The sequence below is a fragment of the Acanthochromis polyacanthus genome, chromosome 8 (assembly GCF_021347895.1).
Source record: "Acanthochromis polyacanthus isolate Apoly-LR-REF ecotype Palm Island chromosome 8, KAUST_Apoly_ChrSc, whole genome shotgun sequence".
NCBI classification, from domain to species: Eukaryota; Metazoa; Chordata; class Actinopteri; family Pomacentridae; genus Acanthochromis; species Acanthochromis polyacanthus.
In genome coordinates this window covers 323,075-344,969 of record NC_067120.1, presented here as the reverse complement: position 1 = coordinate 344,969, position 21,895 = coordinate 323,075, and the positions used below count along the sequence as shown (strand labels likewise).

At 43.8% G+C, this 21,895-nt stretch overlaps 1 protein-coding gene across 1 annotated transcript in view; it reads right to left on the bottom strand.

Moving 5' to 3' along the window:
• Positions 1–17,655, bottom strand: part of slc45a3 (solute carrier family 45 member 3) — a 31,752-nt gene extending 14,097 nt beyond the window's left edge. The window contains exon 1 of the mRNA XM_022189930.2: positions 17,572–17,655. The gene's annotated coding sequence lies outside the window, so the exon portion shown is untranslated. The remainder of the gene's footprint in view (positions 1–17,571) is intronic.
• Between the last annotated feature and the right edge of the window lie 4,240 nt (positions 17,656–21,895).

Here is a 21,895-nt window from a genome sequence, read left to right as displayed (position 1 = left end):
TCTGAGAACCTTTTGGACGTATCTGCCTACGGCTGGTGATGCCGCTGTGGTTCTGACTGTCAGTGTGAAGCTTTCTGCTGCAGCTGATTCTCTGTCAGACTTCCTCACTGAAAACAAAAGGTCCCCGGTGGCGAGAATAAACAAATCTGATTTGTCTGCCCGAGCAGCCGTGGCTGTCTGAATGCAAAGTCAGATTCCAGCGTCTCGGAAATGGAATGGCTGCTTAAGTCTTGACCTGATTAGCATTGGTGAGTCAGTGGGAGGATTGAAAGACGGTGAGTAAATCAAATGAAACAAAAAGTGCAGAGTGGCATTTAGTTGTCCATTTATACACCTCCAAGTCAAACATAAACCTAAAACCCAGTTGTTCATTACAGAGATGGTTTTCTATGACCAACGCAGCGCCATCTAAAAGCAGCTTTAAGCTCTTCAGTTTGGGGACAGAAGAGAGAAAGGCACATAAAACTACAACCCACACAGTTCTTCCACCACTTACTGAATGACACCTCTGACTCCACAATGTATTCCAGTCATGCCCTTCTCCTCCCTGCAGCCTTGGAGACACAAACGTACGCTCACACTGTTCGACAAACAGCTCTGCTCACCTTACCACTCTAAACACTCCGATCTGAGCTGGGCTGGAGGTAAATCTGTCAGCTCTAACAGAGCTCCATTACAAACCCTATTCAACAAACCTCCTATCTTTCAAAAAAAAAAAAAAAAAAAAACCCTAATGACTCTGAGTGGTATTCTTATAATACAAAACCAGCTTTGTGTGCATTGTGCCAGGGAGCGTAATGTGATATAGGGAGGTATCAACTCCTCTTCAAGGCTTTTATTGCTGCAGGGTTCAAATGGGAGGAAAGTGTTGGGGGGTCTCCGAGCAGACACCAGGGTTTGGACGAGAAGAGAGGAAGGAATTGCTGAGAGATGACATCAGAGCTCCAAACCCAGCGGCTGCAGGACCCTCAGCAGGAGGTTCTGGATGTCTGAATAGCTCTTTCAGTTCCTGTACATTAACAGACCGACCGTCTGAAGGACAGCAGGACCGGCCTTCATGCCGGTTGCTCGCCTGGTTTACTTCCTGAGAAACTTTCCGCCGTGGCTCGACTTCTCTATTCTCTGAGTGACGAGAACAAGTGAAGATGGAGCCCTGAATGAGCAGTGGACTGCTGGCAACGCTGATATGAGATCACTACCTCAGCAGTTTGTAACACTGCCAACCGGGCCTTGTCTTTGGAAAAGGGATGTTACTGTCATGATTAGAGGCATGGAGATGTGCTCTGATCATTGGTGGGATCCCTACAGTCATAGATGTCACTTTAAATGTACCTGATGTCAACAATAAAACCACCAGACTTGTACATAAACTCCTACTGTTTTACATGACACCAGATGACTAGAATTCTTTTATGAACCCAGAAAAATGCCCGTCTTTAACGCCCGATTCCCTTTGATTCCAAAACATGTCATTTTCTTGTTCTTTAAAAGCCAGTTCAACTGCTTTCATTTCTTAAAATCAGTTTTCTTTAACTCCTGGTTCATCAACACAAACAGCTCTACTGCCGAAACCACAGGTTTAACTTTTTAATGGCTTCAGAGACTGCAACAAAACTGAGATTTAACACATTCTGACAGAAAGTGAGGCAAATGTTTCCTTGGATCCTTTGGATAAATTTGCAAAGACCCATTTGTGTGTATTCACCCCAAACACACAATTCACCAACTGTTCATTAGCTGTTTGTAAAGTAGAAATAGATTAATCAACCATGTGTACACGTTTCTGTTCAGCTCCAACTCAGAGCTCATCAGAAATCTGGCTGTTTTTCTGCTGCTCTCATTCTCCTCTCATCTTCACACATTCATGAAGAACCCTCAGAAAGCCCAGAGGTTTGTGCAAATCTAAGTCGAAACCATTTCATTAAATGGAAAAGTCTGAGTTATCACTGCTCCCAGCAAACTCACATCTAAATGCGTCTTTGGAATTGTGCAAATGTCTGAAAACAGTTGCGTTTGAAATTATTTCATCAATAAATGAGGCAATGCCTTTCAAAATTTACAATGTAGATACTTTAGTCTATATACTGCAACACCCAGACAACATTTCAGCCTGTTTGCACTGAGTAGTCAACAAAACGTCAGTCTATGAGAGGAGTCTTAGATGAACGACTGTAACTCCACAGGAAGTGAAAGCTGTCAACCTCAACCAGCCATGGACAAACATTGTCCTTCACACGGTTGGTCCCTGTAGTGGCTGGACAGCAGCCGAAGTGAATATGTCAAGGAGGAAGTGTGGCATCATTTCAGAGCATCAAGGACAACCCCAAGAAGGTCACACAAGCTCAAGGTTTGCACCAGAAAAGTTGAGGCCTGGCAGTTGGCTCCACGATGGTCCACCAGACCTCTAACACAACAGCCATCTGTGTATTTAGATGTGGTAGCTTTAATGTAGGATCCGACAGTGTCCATAAGAACTTGTGGAGGACATGCTGCTAACCCTAACCCTGGTTGTGCTTTGTGACCCGAGGTGTACTGTAGGATTAAGATTATTAATAAGAGTTCAATCTCCTTCTACACGTTCAGAATCATTACAATGCTGTTTTTGATCGTATTGCTGGAGCTAGCTAGCCTAGCCGCGCTAGACAACACACGGCAACGAATTTAATTCTCTGCCAGGGTGGGTCTAGTTACCCTCCATAAGGCTCGAGGTTGGATTCTCCTAAAACTGGCCGGACCAATCACCATGAAGTGTAGAGTCAGAAGGCGGGCGTAACTAAGTGACGACAGAGGCGCGACGATTCTGACAGAAACAACCGGAAACAACTAGCCTATCCGTGCTAGACAACCCACGGCAACGAATTTAATTCTCTGCCAGGGTCGACAACAAAAACAACAACAGTCGTTGAGCTCCATTAGCACCGACTCTGAATAATCTTTCTGTTAACATGTCTGTAATATACTTGAGCTTCACCCATTGACTGTATAAATAAGGCTTCACCGAACTCCCTCATCCTCTGATTTCCGGCGTTCTAGGAGCCTATTCGTTGCGCTGATTGGTTGTATACCTGCCCAATTTGCTGCAGAGTGATTTGAAAGACAACCTTTTAGCCCGCCTCCCTCCCTGTCGAGCGTGTCTAGACCCTTGCGTTTTCAGAGCTGGGTCTAGCGCGGCAAGGCTAGGAGCTAGCTTCATAACAGACAGACTCACCAAAAAAAGGATTAGTAACCAGATTAACATTAAAGGTTAGTATTTACTCTAAAGACATGTTCTACAATACGATAAACAAAAACTTTCTAGTATTAACATCTATAGAAACTAAATGTGAACCCAAAGTTAATATACAGTATTTACACATTTCTAGGCACCACGATTTAAAGTGACTCAGGTAGTAGAATAGACCACCTGTAGTAAACTACATCAGGTACATACACTGGATCAGTCCTAGTGTGATCCAGACTGAGACCCCTGGAACCCTGATGAGTTCTGCAGTCTGATGATGAAAAGAAGACAGAAACCTTGAGATGAACTCAGTCCTCTGCTGATCACAGTCCTGTTGTGCAGGATCAGAGCTGGATGGTACAGCTGAATAACCTACCACCAGAAAGAGTATTAAATCTGGCAGCTCTCAGTTGTCTATGTTATTTTAGAAATTGGTCTTACAAGTTTCTATTCTTTTAGTATTTTACACTGTTTTATTCTGATTGTAAGAGGTTTATACTGTCTTAATATTTTTTTGGTGACTAACTTTTAACATGCATAATTAGAGATAGACCGATACGGGTTTTTCAGGACCGATACCGATACTTAGTAGTTAGAGGAGGCCGATAACCGATATTTGGAGCCAATATTCATTTGCAGTAAAAGTGTAAAAATTGGTGTAAAAAAATTGAATAATGCAAAAACTGAACTTCATTGCAATGCCTAAAGCATGTTTATTGAATCACACAAATAGAAAATAATAGCTCCAGAAGTGCCTGAATTTCCTAGACTCAGAAACATCTCTTACAAAGTTGAATAAAAGGTTAAATAAATAGCTCTCTGAAATTTTTCCACAGAAAATACAGTAAAATTTAAATATAACTACAATGACTTGTCTTTGTTTTAAGTTCAAACAACAAAAATACAGGGAGTTCTCAGGCTCAGCAGCACGTCTTGTAAAGTTAAATAAAAACTTAAATAACAGCTCCCTGAATTATTTTCACAGTAAATAAAGTAAAATTTCAATACAACTGAAATGACTTACCTTTTTTTTAAAAACTTCAAACAAAAACAAAAAGTGCAGGAGTTCTCAGGCTCAGCATTATTTCTAGTAAATGCAAATAAAAACTTAAATAATAGCTCCCTGAATTTTTTCAATTCAATTCAATTTTATTTCTATAGCGTCAATTACAGTCAAATCGTCTCAAGACGCTTTACAGAACCCATATGCCTGACCCCCAGAGCAGCCCAAAGGAGACAGTGGCAGGAAAACACCCTTTTAACAGGGAAGAAACCTCGAGCAGAACCCGGCTCTGAGTCAAATGCTCCTAAATGCTAACGAGAATAAGACTGAGGGTTGTTGATGTCTTCTCTCGCTTTCACGTTCCAGCAATTCTTCCTCCTCTCTCCTTGTCATGTAAACCATTTTATCCATCTCGCCTTTCTCGTCTAACCTGTGAAGCCGCATTGCGTTTTATTTTAAGGATCAGCTTTGACAACAAACACTCACACAAACATGCTCATTGCACAATCACAAGCACACGTGAACTTTTTAAGGTTAGCTGAGGTCACGTGGGACCACACTTTTACACAAAACAAACATCTTCTATTCTGTCCACGCTAACTGCATTTATTTTTTCACAATAAATAAAATAAAATTTCAATATAACTGAAATAATTTAACTTTGTTTTAACTTCAAACAAAAACAAAAAGTACAGGAGTTCTCAGGCTCAGCAGTATCTCTAGTAAATGCAAATAAAAAGTTAAATAATAGCTCCCTGAATTTTTTCACAATAAAGTAAAAGTTCAATATAACTGAAATAATTTAACTTTGTTTTAAGGAGTGATGGAGACGTAAAATTGTGAACAAATGTGCAAATGTGAAAGGCAGAGAAGATGAGAAAGTAAAGAGAACTTCATCACGGTTTCTTTGACTTCAAACAAAAACAAAAAGTGCAGGAGTTCTCAGGCTCAGCAGTATCTCTAGTAAATGTAAATAAAAACTTGCTTCCAGAGGTTTTATAAAGTAATATCATTTCTGAATTTTACTCTCTCATCTTCCCGTTCATTTTCAGATCATCGGACCAGAAAGCTCATAGCAACGTTAGTAGTCGTGAGTTGTAGAGTTTTTCACGTGACTTTAACTACATACTGTTCTCCACATTACATACCGTGATTTCCAGACTATTGAGCGCACCTGAATATAAGGATCCCAATATTCGGATCTCAAAATAAATACGTGCAGTAGCTCTGTTTACTTCTTTGACCGACAGATCGATTGCCTTTAACTTAAAAGCTAAATCATATGCATTCCTTCGTGTGTTTTCCATGATGAGGGTGTGTGCATGAAGCGCAAAATGACTGATCTGAAGAATTTAGTGTGAGTGCGTTTGATTTAATTCAAACAGTTTCATTGGTCCACTGTGACCGGTTCAGTAATTTCATTCTGACGAGGATAAACGTATTGACGGCATGAAGCTGGCCCGTAGAAATCTATACATTAGCCACATCGTTGTATAAGCTGTAGGGTTGGAAGCGTGAGAAAAAGTAACGGCTTACTGTCCGGAAAGTACGGTGTATTTTCCCCATTGCTAATACATAGTCTGCAGAGCGCTTAGAGCCAGATCGACGAACTAATTTTATGGTAAAAGCTAAGCAGCCTCCACCTTAGCGCTCCCTAAAACAAGTGAACTGAGTTTTTTATGCACTCTCTCTTAATCACACACACATGCTTTTCTATCATGGACTGTTTCCATCTCGATATTATCAGCAGTCTTCAGCTTCAGTCAATTCCAGCCATTTTCAGTACAAAAAAATCGCTAATATTCTATTTATAAATAAAAATATGACGAGAAATACAGGGAATATTGGACGGGCATCGCGAGGTGCATTTCCTTGAAAACAACCGATTCGTGGATTTTATACGACTTCAGGACATGTTTTGGACAAAATAGTTTACTGGCTTGTGTCATCTGATGTAAAAGGTTGGATTATGGCCGTTTTTGTGGAATATTTTCATCTGTGTGTAATAATGAACCCGGAAATGTGAGTCGCGCTGTGTGCGTTGAAGCCGTGTATAGAGAACGGATGGATGGATATTTGTTGTTTGTCGGACAAATGTGTTTTTCTCACCCGCTGTGGTAATCACATCTGAAAGTGGTTTATACCGGCGGATTCATGAGAATCTAAGCTTTCCATCGGTGTATAGTGTTTGTATAATCGGGTTTGCAGTTTCAGACATTTAGCAAATTGCTTATGCAGATCTCAAAGTGTACCGCGGGCGGGACACTGAAGCGCAACTGAAGCGCAACGGGTTAAATAATTCACAGACATGTTGGGACGTAATACGAGTTAGCAGAGCTGCCGCTAAGGTTTACTCTGCTCTTACGCTATTCTGCTGCTCACTGTAACGTTAGTAGTAGTTGTGAGATGCAGAGTACTGGGATGTTTATTACAATTTCAGAAGACCTTTCTGCATTTACCTTTGACACGTGTTTTCTGTCCGGAGCTTCTCACACAAGAAAACTTTTCCTCTCACTCTCCAGTGTGTGTGAGGACAGCTTCTTCTTCGGAGGCTCTGCCTCTGCTGCTTAACCAATCAGAGGATGGGGTGAATAGTGCAGGAGACAGCAGGCAGGAGAGAGAGAGGCGCGGCTGCATCTGAGCCGAAATCACCCAGTTTTAAATTGATTTCTTCATATCGGCCGGTCGGATTAAAAAAAGGCCGATGCCGATATACGTCAAATTTCCAAATATCGGCGCCGATAATCGGTCGATCTCTATGCATAACACTCAGGTTGCTTTTAACCATGATGTTCAGATAAATCTGATTTGATTTGAAAATCCAGGGCATCTACAGGTCCCAGCCAAACCCTAACTCTAACCCTAACAGAGGGTAAAACAGTTTCATTGTCAGAATATAATATAATATAATATGTATGTTGAGCCAGGAATGAGCACGCTTTAGGTATGTTGAACCAAGTTTTTTCTTATGTGCATGTTTCATGGCAGTAAACCATCAAAGCTTCTATGTGATCATTGCCTCACTGCTCTGATGAAGTGTCTATCTGAAGGCTCATTACTGGCAGCAGTTCTGTAGCCACACTTCTTCACCAAATAACTTCTACTTCATTCTTCCTTCTCTTCTAGCCCCTCCTTCCTCTAGAGCTCCTACCAGGTGTTCCTCATCGCTCCATGCCTGTCATCCAGAGGATCATCACTCAGACCTCAGCCCTGTTTTTCCTTCAGGTACTGACAACTCGATAATAACATGGAACTTCTTGAACCCTCATCAATAAAAACTTTAGTGTTTGATTTGTGTTCTGCCTCAGTTGAAAGGCGACCCTGACCGAGCCGACCCTACCCCCCAGCCCATAATCTTTAGCCCACACCGGTTTCTGTGACCCCTGACCCTGCCTTTCACCGCAAATCATGTGACCAAGCCAACATTTCAAAGACAGGAGAACCGTTGGCTGATACATGGATAAATGGATAGAGAGATGAGAATTTCAAATCTTACACTAGAGCAGGAAGGACGACCTTGTCTTATTTCTGGAGGGTCTAATGACGGTCTCTACAGTGCCAAATGTGAAGTGCTCCAGCACATAATTAGGATGATGACTCGGAATAAGTCATTTAAGTTTAAAAGATCAAAAGAATGAAAGAACCTAATAGTAAATGACTCCTGAGAGTATCTCCAAGATTTATTTAAGGGATTTCTGGTTCTAATCTAGTATCATATTACCAATCCTTCCCAGTCATTCATTCAGTTTATTCCTTCACAGTGCTGGAACACCCCAAAGTTCTTCTGACAGCATCTCTACATCAACCCCAGCCTGGAAGAGCATCAATGCTGATCTAAGAGACAGAGGCATTTATCAGGTGAACATGTGAGGAATGTGTAGGGTTGTCCTGGTGTGGATTAGAGTCAAAATCAGCTAAGGGGTAATAATGTGTAACAAATCATCCAGAGATTCAATTTTTTTTACTGACTAATCAAAGGACATTTTATTACACTTTGATGATTGCCTTAACAATAGAAACATATGAAAAGTCAAAAAGTAACATACATAAGTGTAATTTGGAAACTTCCATCCATCCATTCTCTACACACCGCTTTATCCTCACTAGGGTCATGGGGGGTGCTGGAGTCTATCCCAGCTGACTCAGGTGAAGGCAGGGGACACCCTGGACAGGTCACCAGTCTGTCACAGGGCTACATATACAGACACACAATCACACTCACATTCACACCTACGGACAATTTAGAGTAACCAATTAACCTCAGCATGTTTTTGGACTGTGGGAGGAAGCCGGAGTACCCGGAGAAAACCCACGCATGCACAGGGAGAACATGCAAACTCCATGCAGAAAGATCCCAGGCCGGGATTTGAACCGGGGATCTTCTTGCTGCTAGTCGACAACTCTAACCACTACTCCACTGTGCAGCCCAATTTGGAAACTTGATTGGCCATTTGTCAAAAACGTGCCTAGTTTACTATCTTTTCATTTGTTTCTATTGTTAAGGCAATCATCAAAGTGTAATAAAATGTCCTTTGATTAATCAATAAAAGAATTTGAATCTGTAGATGATTTGTTACACATTATTACCCCTTAGCTGATTTTGACTCATTAGTGCACAAGGATGAACCGAGAGAAGCCTCTGTCCAAACAAGAGAATGAAGCCTCAGGGAAGAACTGTTATCATGCCGGCCCATGAAAAAAAAAAACACAATGGAGAGCAGCAGAGTTCAGCCGAGCAGCCTCCATGACCAACGGGCCGATAATCCTAACCCTCAGTGCTCCCAGGAGCCCCCAAGAGCCCCGAGGAGCCCCGAGGAGCCCCAAGGAGCCCCCAAGAGCACAGAGGAGCCCCAAGGAGCCCCAAAGAGCCCCGAGGAGCCCCAAGGAGCCCCCAAGAGCACAGAGGAGCCCCAAGGAGCCCCCAAGAGCACAGAGGAGCCCCAAGGAGCCCCAAAGAGCCTCAGAGAGCCCCGAGGAGCCCCAAAGAGCACAGAGGAGCCCCAAGGAGCCCCAAAGAGCCTCAGAGAGCCCCGAGGAGCCCCAAGGAACCCCAAAGAGCCCCAAAGAGCACCGAGGAGCCCCAAGGAGCACCGAGGAGCCCCAAGGAGCCTCAGAGAGCCTTGATGAGTTCTGAGGAGCGATGATTAATGCCACTGTGTGTGACACACACACACACACAGTTGAAGTAATTTCTCATAACATCCTGCCAAACTCAGGAAGAGTTCTGCTGCTGTAATCATATATACTGTCGCCGTTCCTTCAGAAAACATAACAGCAGCGTTATAAAAACACAGTTACCCAACAGGAAGGCACTATCTCTGTGTGCCTAAACCATAAATGCCGGCTAGAGAGGCAGAGGGCGACTCTAGACCTTCTGACGGGAAAAAGAAATGTCAATCATTAGCTTTCCAACAAAAAGAAATGTTTAATCAAGATAAATCTTTCCTTCCTTCGTTTTAATCACGCCCTGTAAACACTGGATGGACTCATTAAAGTCATCAACATCATTTACTGTCAACAAAGATGGAACAGCAGCTCCATTAGCCCTGTGTGTGTGTGTGTGTGTGTGTGTGTGTGTGTGTGTGTGTGTGTGTGTCATCAAAGGCCTCCCTGCTTATTGACTGGAACCATGAGCTGATCTTTCAGAGCGTCTCACATATCAAAGCTCTCCTCCAGCAGCATCCTTCAGCCGCTACATGAAAGAACGCTGGTGTCCTATCATACACCGTCTTCCCATTCACAGACAAACTTCAAAGAGGACAAATCCAGCTGGAAAACCTCTCAGCTCATTCAGAATTCTGGCACTAAATGCCTCACTAGATTCACCTTTTCCACATTTTGTAATTTTACTCATTCTGGGGCTGCTGCGACTGGCAGAGAGACTCAGAGAGAGAGGGTGAACATCTGTAGCAAACATCTGGCCAAGTCCTGATCACCATGGAGAACATCTGAGGACCAGAAGGTCTGAGGACCAAACTTATCTGCAGGGATGTTCCACTGACTCTAAACCACAGCAGCACTGCTCATTAATGGGGAATTACAGTAAAGTGATGGTCTGCCAGCCGTTTGACACTTCTTCATGAGAGGTGGATTATTATTTTATTTTTTATTTCTTACAGCTTTATTTTATTATTATTTATTGTTTGTTACAGTTTTGTTTTATTTTATTATTATTTATTGTTTCTTAGAGCTCTATTTTATTTTTATTATTTCTTAGAGCTTTATTTTATTACCTCCGCCAGGAGGTTATGTAATCACCGGAGTTTGTTTGTCTGTCTGTCCGTGTGTGTGTGTGTGTGTGTGTGTGTGTGTGTGTGTGTGTGTGTGTGTGTGTGTGTGTGTGTGTGTGTGTGTGTGTGTGTGTGTCTGTTAACAGCATAACTCAAAAAGTCATGGACGGATTTTCACCAAATCTTTACAGGACGTCCCGAAGAGCACAAGTAAGAATTGATTAGATTTTGGAGGTGATCCGGATCACCGTCTGGATCCAGGATTTTTTTAGAAGGTTGAAGGACAATTGAGAGATAGCCTGGCGGCCATCTCTCAATTGTGAAAATCCGTCCATGACTTTTTGAGTTATGCTGTTAACACACACACACACACACACACACACACACACACACACACACACACACACACACACACACACACACACACACACACACACACACACACACACACACACACACACACACACACACACACACACACACACACAGGAGGTATGCGCTCTCCGAGTGCTTTTCTAGTTATATACATATTACCACTGCAGAAGAGCTCCGATCTGTCCACAAAATTTGCTACCCAACAGGAAGTTAGATCAAACATAGAGCTGCTTTTTCAGTGTGGAAACTTTTCACTGTAACCTAAAGCTTCCCATAACTGGACCCATAGGTGGCGCTGTTCTATTCTGCTACTGACAGGGAGGAATGTGCTGGGATCAGCGGTCCTGTGGTGAAGTTCACTTTAGGAGGCTTTGTTGTGTTTTTGGTCTGCCACAGGTTCTTATCAGGAGGATAATTTAACAGTTCTTCAGACTTCAGCTCTAAATAAAAAGATCCAGCTGCTGGTTCTGTGATGACCGTCTACCTGAGAACACCTGGAACAGCTGGAGAAAGAAAATTATCACCTGGACTAACCCAAACCGCTGCCGCTTAGCAAACAACACAACCTCAGAGGAGGTTGAACAGCTTCTTATTTCTGTTTGGTTTAGTGACTTCCTTTGCCTGCTATATTAGACAAACCATATTTTTTATCTGACAGTGGCTAATTTACTCTTCAGGTCTCTGTCCAACAGCCACTCCTCACTGCTTTTTGCCATTAAAATATATTTTAAAGTTGTCAACAGAAGGTAAAGGGTTGGTTCCTGCTATGTTTGTTGTAAATGAGATGATTGGTTACTTGATGAATCAGGATCAATCTCAGTTCATCATAATCTGTTTCTGTCAACATCTGGATCAAACCTGTGAGACTGATGTCATTCCTTAGTGAAACCAGGACAGTGGCATGTTAAAGACTAGGACAGAGTGATGAATATCTGAAGGACACAAATATTCAGTGTCCAGACATGAAAAACAAAAATGAGCTGGACTGGAGGAAACTGAGAGAAACGTGATGCTCCTGGTGAGTTCTAACGTCAGTCTGAGGAAAAAACTGAACTGAAAACACAAAAACTATTCAGAAGTAGGGCTGCAACTAACGAAGCCTCGAGTAACGTCTCAGCACGATACGTCATCAAAAGCGGAAGTGAGCGCGCAATGCAACAGAAATCGCTGTCCGATCGGAACGTGGAACACGGACGGACATCGACGCTGCATCGTGCATGTATTATGTATCCACGATGCAGCGCGGACGTCCGCGTTCTATCGTAAGCACAGATGTCAGCGTTTATTATACAGCTGTATCTAAAGGCAGACGTCCGCGCTGCAGCGTGCATACATAATATATGTACGATGCAGCGTCGATGTCCGTCCGTGTTCCACGCTCCGGTCGGACTGCGATTTCTGTTGCATTGCGTGCTCACTTGACATATCGTGCTGAGACGATTACTGGAGGCATCGTTAGTCGAAGCCCTATTCAGAAGTGAAATTGTTGTGACTAAAACGAGAGCTAAACCTCTCTGGGTTCTGCCTGAAAACACCTTCAGAGTTCAAAACCAAAATGACAAAGTACCGGACAGCATTCTTACACGACTAACTGCTTCTAATCATATATTGTCTGAGTGCACGGGAAGAATGACGCTTTTATAACTCAGTGTTTCCCAGTGACAGAGAAAAAGAACAGCAGCAGCCAGAAATGAAAGCCACTTCTACGCTTCCATCATTTACTAAATGCTTCTGTTTTGTAAAAGACGTTGGCGTATTCCACTCATTGTGTGAGAGAGCATTCAGGCCTGAATGACAAAAACATAGAGCAGTAAATAAGGATTAAAGAGAAAAGCAGTCGGCCAGCGAGCCACAAGAGAACTGGAGCGCTGCCAGTTTACCCACACGGCTCGGAACGGCGCCACGATGCCACGCTGCAATCCCACGATGCCACGCTGTAATCCCACGATGCCACGCTGTAATCCCACGATGCCACGCTGTGACGCCACGATGCCACACTGTGACGCCACGATGCCACACTGTGACCCCACGATGCCACACTGTGACGCCACGATGCCACACTGTGACCCCACGATGCCACGCTGTGACGCCACGATGCCACACTGTGACGCCACAATTCCACGCCACGATGCCACACTGTGACCCCACGATGCCACACTGTGACCCCACGATGCCACGCTGTGACCCCACGATGCCACACTGTGACCCCACGATGCCACGCTGTGACGCCACGATGCCACACTGTGACGCCACAATTCCACGCCACGATGCCACACTGTGACCCCACGATGCCACGCTGTGACCCACGATGCCACGCTGTGACGCCACGATGCCACGCTGTGACGCCACAATTCCACACCACGATGCCACACTGTGACCCCACGATGCCACACTGTGACCCCACGATGCCACACTGTGACCCCACGATGCCACACTGTGACCCCACGATGCCACACTGTGACCCCACGATGCCACGCTGTGACGCCACGATGCCACGCTGTGACGCCACAATTCCACACCACGATGCCACGCTGTGACCCCACGATGCCATGTTGTGACCCCACGATGCCACACTGTGACCCCACGATGCCACGCTGTGACGCCACAATTCCACACTACGATGCCACACTGTGACCCCACGATGCCACACTGTGACCCCACGATGCCACACTGTGACCCCACGATGCCACACTGTGACCCCACGATGCCACACTGTGACCCCACGATGCCACGCTGTGACCCCACGATGCCACGCTGTGACGCCACAATTCCACACTCGATGCCACACTGTGACCCCACGATGCCACACTGTGACCCCACGATGCCACACTGTGACCCCACGATGCCACACTGTGACCCCACGATGCCACGCTGTGACGCCACAATTCCACACTACGATGCCACACTGTGACCCCACGATGCCACACTGTGACCCCACGATGCCACACTGTGACCCCACGATGCCACACTGTGACCCCACGATGCCACGCTGTGACGCCACGATGCCACGCTGTGACGCCACAATTTCACACCACGATGCCACGCTGTGACCCCACGATGCCACGCTGTGACCCACGATGCCACGTTGTGACCCCACGATGCCACGCTGTGACCCCACGATGCCACGCTGTGACCCCACGATGCCATGTTGTGACCCCACGATGCCACGCTGTGACGCCACAATTCCACGCCACGATGCCACACTGTGACCCCACGATGCCACACTGTGACCCCACGATGCCACACTGTGACCCCACGTTGCCACGCTGTGACCCCACGATGCCACGCTGTGACGCCACAATTCCACACCACGATGCCACACTGTGACCCCACGATGCCATGTTGTGACCCCACGATGCCACGCTGCAATCCCACGATGCCACGCTGTGACCCCACGATGCCACACTGTAATCCCACGATGCCATGTTGTGACCCCACGATGCCACACTGTGACCCCACGATGCCACGCTGTGACGCCACAATTCCACACCACGATGCCACACTGTAATCCCACGATGCCATGTTGTGACCCCACGATGCCATGTTGTGACCCCACGATGCCATGTTGTGACCCCACGATGCCATGTTGTGACCCCACGATGCCACGCTGCAATCCCACGATGCCACACTGTGACCCCACGATGCCACGTCACGATGCCACGCCGTGACGCCACAGTTTTCCAGCTCTACAGAGAGCTGGAAAACTCTAGAGCTCCTCTGATCCAGAAAACCAGCCGGTCGGTGGATGTTCAGTCTGCTGTCCTTCTGGTACAGACTTCTGGTGGTCTGAATAAAGTGTATTCCAGCATTTCCCTTCTTATAGCAGTTGCTGTGCAGCTTCTGATTGGTGGTTGTTGACCTCCAGTGAATGAAATAAAATAACACTTTTACAGCTTCTCCCCCCCCCTCCTGTTCCAACAAATGAGCCCAGTGTTTGTACAATGATTAGCTCTAAAGGCACACATTCATTTCAGCAGTAACTGTATGTCTAAGTGCTTTGAATAGTCGCTCTAACATAACTACAAAATAAGTCACAGAGATGAGACAAATGAACTCGTGCTTAATCAGAGTTCATGCAGAGACAAAAGGAACAGAAGCATCTAGGATTCTGTCACCATAAAGGCAGCAGCTCGAATGACCAGAAACCTTGAGGCAACATCCAACTGAAGAGAAGACCAGGTTTCATCTAACTTCCTGCAGACAGAATCAAAGAGGGCATATTCCTCTATGAAAACTGATCTGGAGCTGCAGCTCTGGCAATAACTACTTTAGAAAACAGTTTAGGACATAAAAACTCCAGAAGCTGACTAACCTGAACAAACTAGGACAGAAAACTGAAAGCCTGAAAACAAACTTGTCTGAGCGTCTTCTTCCCTCCGATAGATAAAAACTCACGGATCACATACCTGTGATTGTTCACAGCTACGCCTCATACGAGGAGCGACGGCAGAACACAATGATCTGAAGAGGACAGAGCTTAGAAAGAGCACAAAAACCATCAAAAAAACCCTCACACCCTCCACATAATCCAGCACCGGGCTTCAAAAGCATCTGCAGGAGCCGAGCAGTTTCACTGAGCAGCCAGGTCCACGTGGAGATAAACAGCCTACGACTGATTAAAGCTGCAAAGCCGTCAGTCTGCCCAAGCAGCCGGCTGTGATTATCCTGGGGGTATATCAGACTGTCAGAGAACAGTCGGCCAGTCGCCACAGCGCTGGGAGATGAGGCTTTCTATCGCTGTAGAGACCAGAACAACCTCCTGGATCAGAACAAAGCTGCTCTGAGGTCAGTCTGATCGTCCATGACACCCATCATCAAACTCCTGGAGGACGTTAACATTCCCAACTGCAGGAATCTACCACCGTCCCCACGGACCCAGCAGAAGATTCGACTTCTTAAAAGGGAAAGGAGCAGTTTGGAGTTTCTTTAAGAAGAGCTGCCATCCCAGCAGGGCTCAGGAGAAGAGTCCATGTTCCAGACTAGAGTACATAACACTGAAGAGGCCCATGGAGACTGGAAAGAGGTCTTTGTCCAGCAGCAGAGTCACGGTCACGGTGACAATAAAAGTCCTTCTGTTATGGGTTAGAGCTGTTTCACCTTTTGATCCTCTTAATGTGCTTTTGAGCCTGGAGGGTTCTAGTATGAGCCAAAAAGATCCACAAACATAAAGCGAACAGAAACTTTGAGAAGTTTAGAAAATGTAGTTTTTACATTCCTGATGCTGCATTCTCCCAGTAAATGGAATAAAACTGGACGTACGTGAGGAAAAAGTCAAGAAAATTACATTCATGCTGAAATTTCACAACATGAGGAAACACAGTGAGAAAAGCAGCACAGTGAGATCCCTTTAGAGAATTAAATTTGGTATTTTAACTCCAAACAATTGGTGCTAGGATGTTTTTTTGTCGTATTGTGTGAATAATAAATAAGAGCTATGACAGTGACACAACATTAGTAGAAACTCATTAAACTGCTACTAACAGCTGCAGGACCTAAAACTAACTCTGGTTTTTAATCTTGTGCAAAAATCATCTGTTCCTGGGCACACGTATAGCTCATTGGGTTAAGCGGGCGACCCATGTACAGGGGCTGGTCCTGACGCAGCGGCCCGGGTTTGATTCCTGCCCGTGGCCCTTTGCTGCATGTCTTCCCCCTACTCTGCTCTCCCATTTTCCTCTCTGTCTTCACTGTAACTATCAAATAAAGCCGAAAATGACAAAAACAAAATATTTTTTTTAAAACATCGTCTGTTCTCACCTGACTGAGAGTTCAGGTTAACTACCAAACAGAAAAGTTAAACCCACAACTACCAACATGCAGAAATGTGAGCCGAGATTTAGGAAAAGACCAATTTAGTGTCGCATCATAAGATAGAGACACTTTCTAACGTTTAGTGACTCTGAAACTTAGAAATACACCAGACGTTGTTAGAATTTAAAGCCTCACAACATTTGCATTTTATATTTTAACAGAGTAACTATTCAAAGCACCTGATTACATATTTTACTGTTTCATTTCATGTAAATTAGATAGCAGCTCTCACAGTGACACGAGACTGGTACAAACGGATGAACTTACATCAGAAACCATCGACACTGGAGGGGTATAAGATGACATGTTTGGTTCTTGTGCAAAATCCTCTATTTCATCTGGAGCCTCACTTCCAACCTGACTGACAATCCAAGTTAGCATCAAATGCAGAACAGTTAAAACCACAACTATTAAAATGTCCAGAAGTGTGAGTCTAGATCTCAGAAACTGATTTAGTGCAGAAGTTTAAGACTAAGATGGGACCTGGACTACCTGCTGCTGGGTTAGGACCTGGACTACCTGCTGCTGGGTTAGGACCTGGACTACCTGCTGCTGGGTTAGGACCTGGACTACCTGCTGCTGGGCTGGGTTAGGACTACCCGCTAACCGTTCACCCTCCAGTCGCGGGGCTCCGTCACCGCCGCTCTGCTTCCTTCAGCTCCGCGTCGCCGGGGCTAAAATCTCGGTCCCCGGCGCGGTGAGAAGCAGCAGCAGACACAAAAGCACCAAAACGGAGAAAAACTGCGGTTTCGTCGCTGCCAACCGTTGCTTCGGCAGCCACACAATGAATAAGTTTCAACTCTTCGACCGTTAAGTTCTAAAGTAGCTCAAACCGTAAGCTTTACCGGCCAATAAGAACCAAAATACGCTTAACGACACATCTCGATGCATATTAAATCCAGTTAAGGAACTCTCCGGGTGTAAAACTTCACCTTAAGTTCTGTGGAGCTCCGGGAAATCCATGCAGCTCCGTGCTCGCAGCTCCGTGCTCGCTCCCGACGCTCCTCTGTTGCTCAATTCAGAGAAAAGCAGCAGCTGGAGGAAAGCTAGAAAATGGAGGCGGCAGCTTCCGGCTTCAGTTTTCACAATAAAAGACCGTTTGCTCTGTTGGTAAGTATCTAACGAATAGTTTCTGTTAAAACAAAAACCCACACAAAATGAATTATTATTGTATTAAATTTACCCAGAATTAAACGCGTCAATGGCGGTAATTTTTCCTGTAATGTTTCATCAGTGACGCACATGCTTTTATTTTTGAAGCACAACACGTGGCATGTTTTAACAGATGGAGGAAAACAACGTTTCACTTCCGTTGAGCTCTTTTCATTTTTGTGATATTGTTGCTTTTTTTCCTTCTACCTTCAAAAAAAATTAAAAGCATCTTGGATCACAGTTTCTCTTTTGACATAAACTATCTTATTATGATTTTATTTTTTTTACCATTATCAATATTATAGCACATTTAAATTACTAAAATATTCATTTCAATCCAGTTCAAATGAATGTTATTTATATGTTATCTTACTGCAGTTTACAGTGTGAGGAGAAGACCTGAACAGTGGAAAGAAACCAAAAACTCTCATTATTTACAGATACTGATATTTAATTAGGTATTTTCTCTGTGATTGTGCAGAAAATCTACTATAATACGGTACAGCGAGTTATAAAATATGGAGGTTTATTTCTTTCCTTAATCAAGAGCCCGGTCTTTGAACTTTTGTCATTTTTATTAAGCTTTTTGCATTTCCTTCTTGTGATTTTCAGATAACCCCTGCTGTGTATGGGGTGGGGGGTGGGGGGGGGGTGGGGGTATTAGAGAGGAGGGCAGGTTTCAAGGGTAAACATTATTAATGCTCTCAGAATGAAAGATCACTCTGTATTCTTCCTCTGCAACAATATCTGAATTGAACAGTACTCTACAGAAGGAGTTAGACCTGGTAGTGAAGTGGATGAAAATGAATAAATTAGTGTTAAATACATCCAAAACTAAAAGCATCATATTTAATAGTGGGTGTGTTCAGCCAAGCACCAATGCACTTCATCTTTCACTTGAGGGCGCAGTAGTTGAGCAGGTCTCTAAGGTTAAACTGTTGGGTATCAGACTGGACCAGTCACTGTCCTGGTCAGATCAGATCAATCATACAGTTTAGCATGATGGGCAGAGGTATTGCTATGGCTAAGATTCAGGGGTTTCTGTCACAGCTACATGACTCGCCAAGTGACATCAAGAGATCTGGATGTCCCTGGGTTCAGGACAAACTGCAGGAAAAGAACTAGACGAGCCCCCACTAGAGGGCAGAACCACACCCATGCATGATACTCTGTTATCAATTTTGATCATCCTAAGTATATCCCTTCCTACTTGATCTGCTGACCTCTAACTCCACAAGTGAGCAGGGGACCTTAGACTGATCTTCAGTGCCAAGTTTGATTATCCTGACTTCAGCACTTGCAGAGATATCTGACCGGACATACCCACAAACATACTTACCCAGCCAGATACCGAAGCAAATGCAGTAGCCCCACTGACATGCGTCAGGCGTGGTTAACTATTGCCTATAGAGGAGCAAAGGCCTGGAACTCACTTCCTTTGCACATCAGAGACATTAATAACAAATTACTGTATAAAAGGAAGATTATGCAACTCCTTTTCCAGCAATAATTGTTAGATGTTGTGTTTTATAGCATACTCTGTTAGATTTGTTTTATTTTATTTTATATTTTGTTTTTAATAGGATATTATTGTAATGTATTATGTATGTTTTAATATTTAGAAAATTTTAATTTTATGTGTGGACCCCAGGAAGAATAGAAACCACTTGTGGGAGCTAATGGGGATCATAATAAACAATAAACAATCACACTGGAACATAAAAAGGAAAATAACTCCATCTAAGTATAGCTTTATTGATCCTTTACCTGTTTTACCTGCATCAGGCTTAATATTTAAAGCTGGTTAATCCATAAAGCCACGTTGGAAGAGATTATTCCAGTTCTAGTCATTGTATAAACATGAATTCGTAAATGCATATTCCACTTCATGTTTCAAAAAGCTTTTTATCTCCATCACATCTGAAATCAGGCTTTAACTGATATAACTGCACATTTAGGTTTTCAGTATTTCCAGCTACACTCACATTCAGTCCTGTTTATTATCAGCGTGATTAATTAAATCTGTCTTTAATTCACGGGAAAAACTAAACTGTGGTCCAGTCAGCTCCTCAGACTTCCCAGGAAAGTTAAACCAGACGAGGAAATCGATTCACTGAATAACTCTGTCCTGTAAAACTGCACAGAAACTTTCACTTCTTCCCAAGGGAGGGAAGTTTCCCTTTATGACTTTCTATTTCTACATTGAGACAAATGAAGAGGCCTTTCTCCTTGTTATACTGGAGGTGCAGCTCTGAGCAGAAGGTCTGGAGATATTACAGGTTTAGATCCGTATTCATCCTCAGCACCATCAGGAAGATGTCTGATTGGAATAAACTTCATTGTTCAGCATGTTAACATCCCTCAGATAGCAGTCATACAGCATGACGTTCAGAGCTCTGATCTAGAACATCATAAACAGATGCTGGAAGTTCTTCATCTTTGGAGAAACCTTCCTGTTGAAAACCAGTGGGTAAATGAACTGAAGAGAACGTGTTCTGTTTCAGAAGAACTCACCAATACTGAGTTTTGATTTTTTTTCTGTTAATTTCAGGATATTTTTCATTCTTAAACATTTTCAGAGTTTCTTATGTAGTATATTTCTTTACTAATTAGTTGTTGGCCTATAGATATCAGGTAGATATCAGGTAGATATCAGATAGATATCAGATATATATCAGGTAGATATCAGGTAGATATCAGATAGATATCAGGTAGATATCAGGTAGATATCAGATAGATTATCTATCTGATATCTACCTGATATCTATCCCTCTATCTAACCCTCTATCATAGATATCAGGTAGATATCAGACTAACACTGATTCTTTGTAGTTTCAGTTAAAGGTAATGATGAATGTCCCTTTAAGACTATCTCTTCCTGTACGTAACTGTTGTCTTGTCAGGAAACAACTCTACATCTCCAGTTTATCGTAGAACTTATTTCCTGCATAAATATCGTTCTGATCCTGTTCATCGCTGCCACAAGAGAGAGAGATGGACTCTCTGCTCAGAAAACCAACACTGGAGCCACTGAGACCAATCCAGGGAATGCCAAACACTCAGCAGTACATATTCCTGCATTTCTGTGGGTTCTCAGGCTAGTACTGACAGAAAAGTTTCTCCATGAAGCCACTATGACAGATCATAATGGTCTGAGGGCAGCCGGCCATCCTGTTTATTACTAAACTTTTATTACTGTCGACTCTTTAATCTGCTTAACAGGCTGTGGGGAAAATTTGTGATTGAAACGGCTCCAGTTGATGTGCAGGAATGCAATTCCAATGAATGACATGGATTTATAACTTCAGAGAGATTAAGTGTGTGTGTGTAACCCATCAACAGGAAATAAAACCAATCAGACACAAGTTAGAAGACCCTCATCCAGTGTGTAGAACTCTGAGCTGCTGATGCCTTTCATGAAGATCAGACTTCTTCATGACATGCTGAGAGTTTTATTCACACATAAACAAGTAAACATACAGTAAAGGTTCAGAAACCACATTTGGTCGCCTCAGCGGTTCACCAGCTTAGCTCTGCTTCAGTCTCTGTTCAGGTTTGAGATGAATTTCAGTTTGCAGCAGAATCTCATTAAAATCTCTTTTAGTATTTCAGTGTCTCCCTGTTTACAGCTCTGTGTTTAGAACAGCGCCACCTGCTGCTGTAAAGGTAAAGGTTAGGGACCGTACACACACACGTCTGGTTCTTATATCCCCGTGGGGACTTACCATTGACTCCCATTCATATCTAACCCCTAACCCTAACCAACACCAAAACAATGCCTAACCCTAAAGAAACTTTTTTGCACTTTTGCTTTTTTCAGTAACAACAACATGGCCAAGAAAACACTGTTTCCACTCATGGGGACCTTATTTTGGTCCCCACCGAGACAGCGTGGAGTCAGGTCAAAGTCCCCACCGGTATAGATAAACACGTACACACACACACACACACACACACACACACACACACACACACACACACACACACACACACACACACACACACACACACCACACACACACACCACACACACACACACACACAAACACACACACACACACACACACACACACACCAGGGCTGAACAGTTGTCTTTCAGGAGCA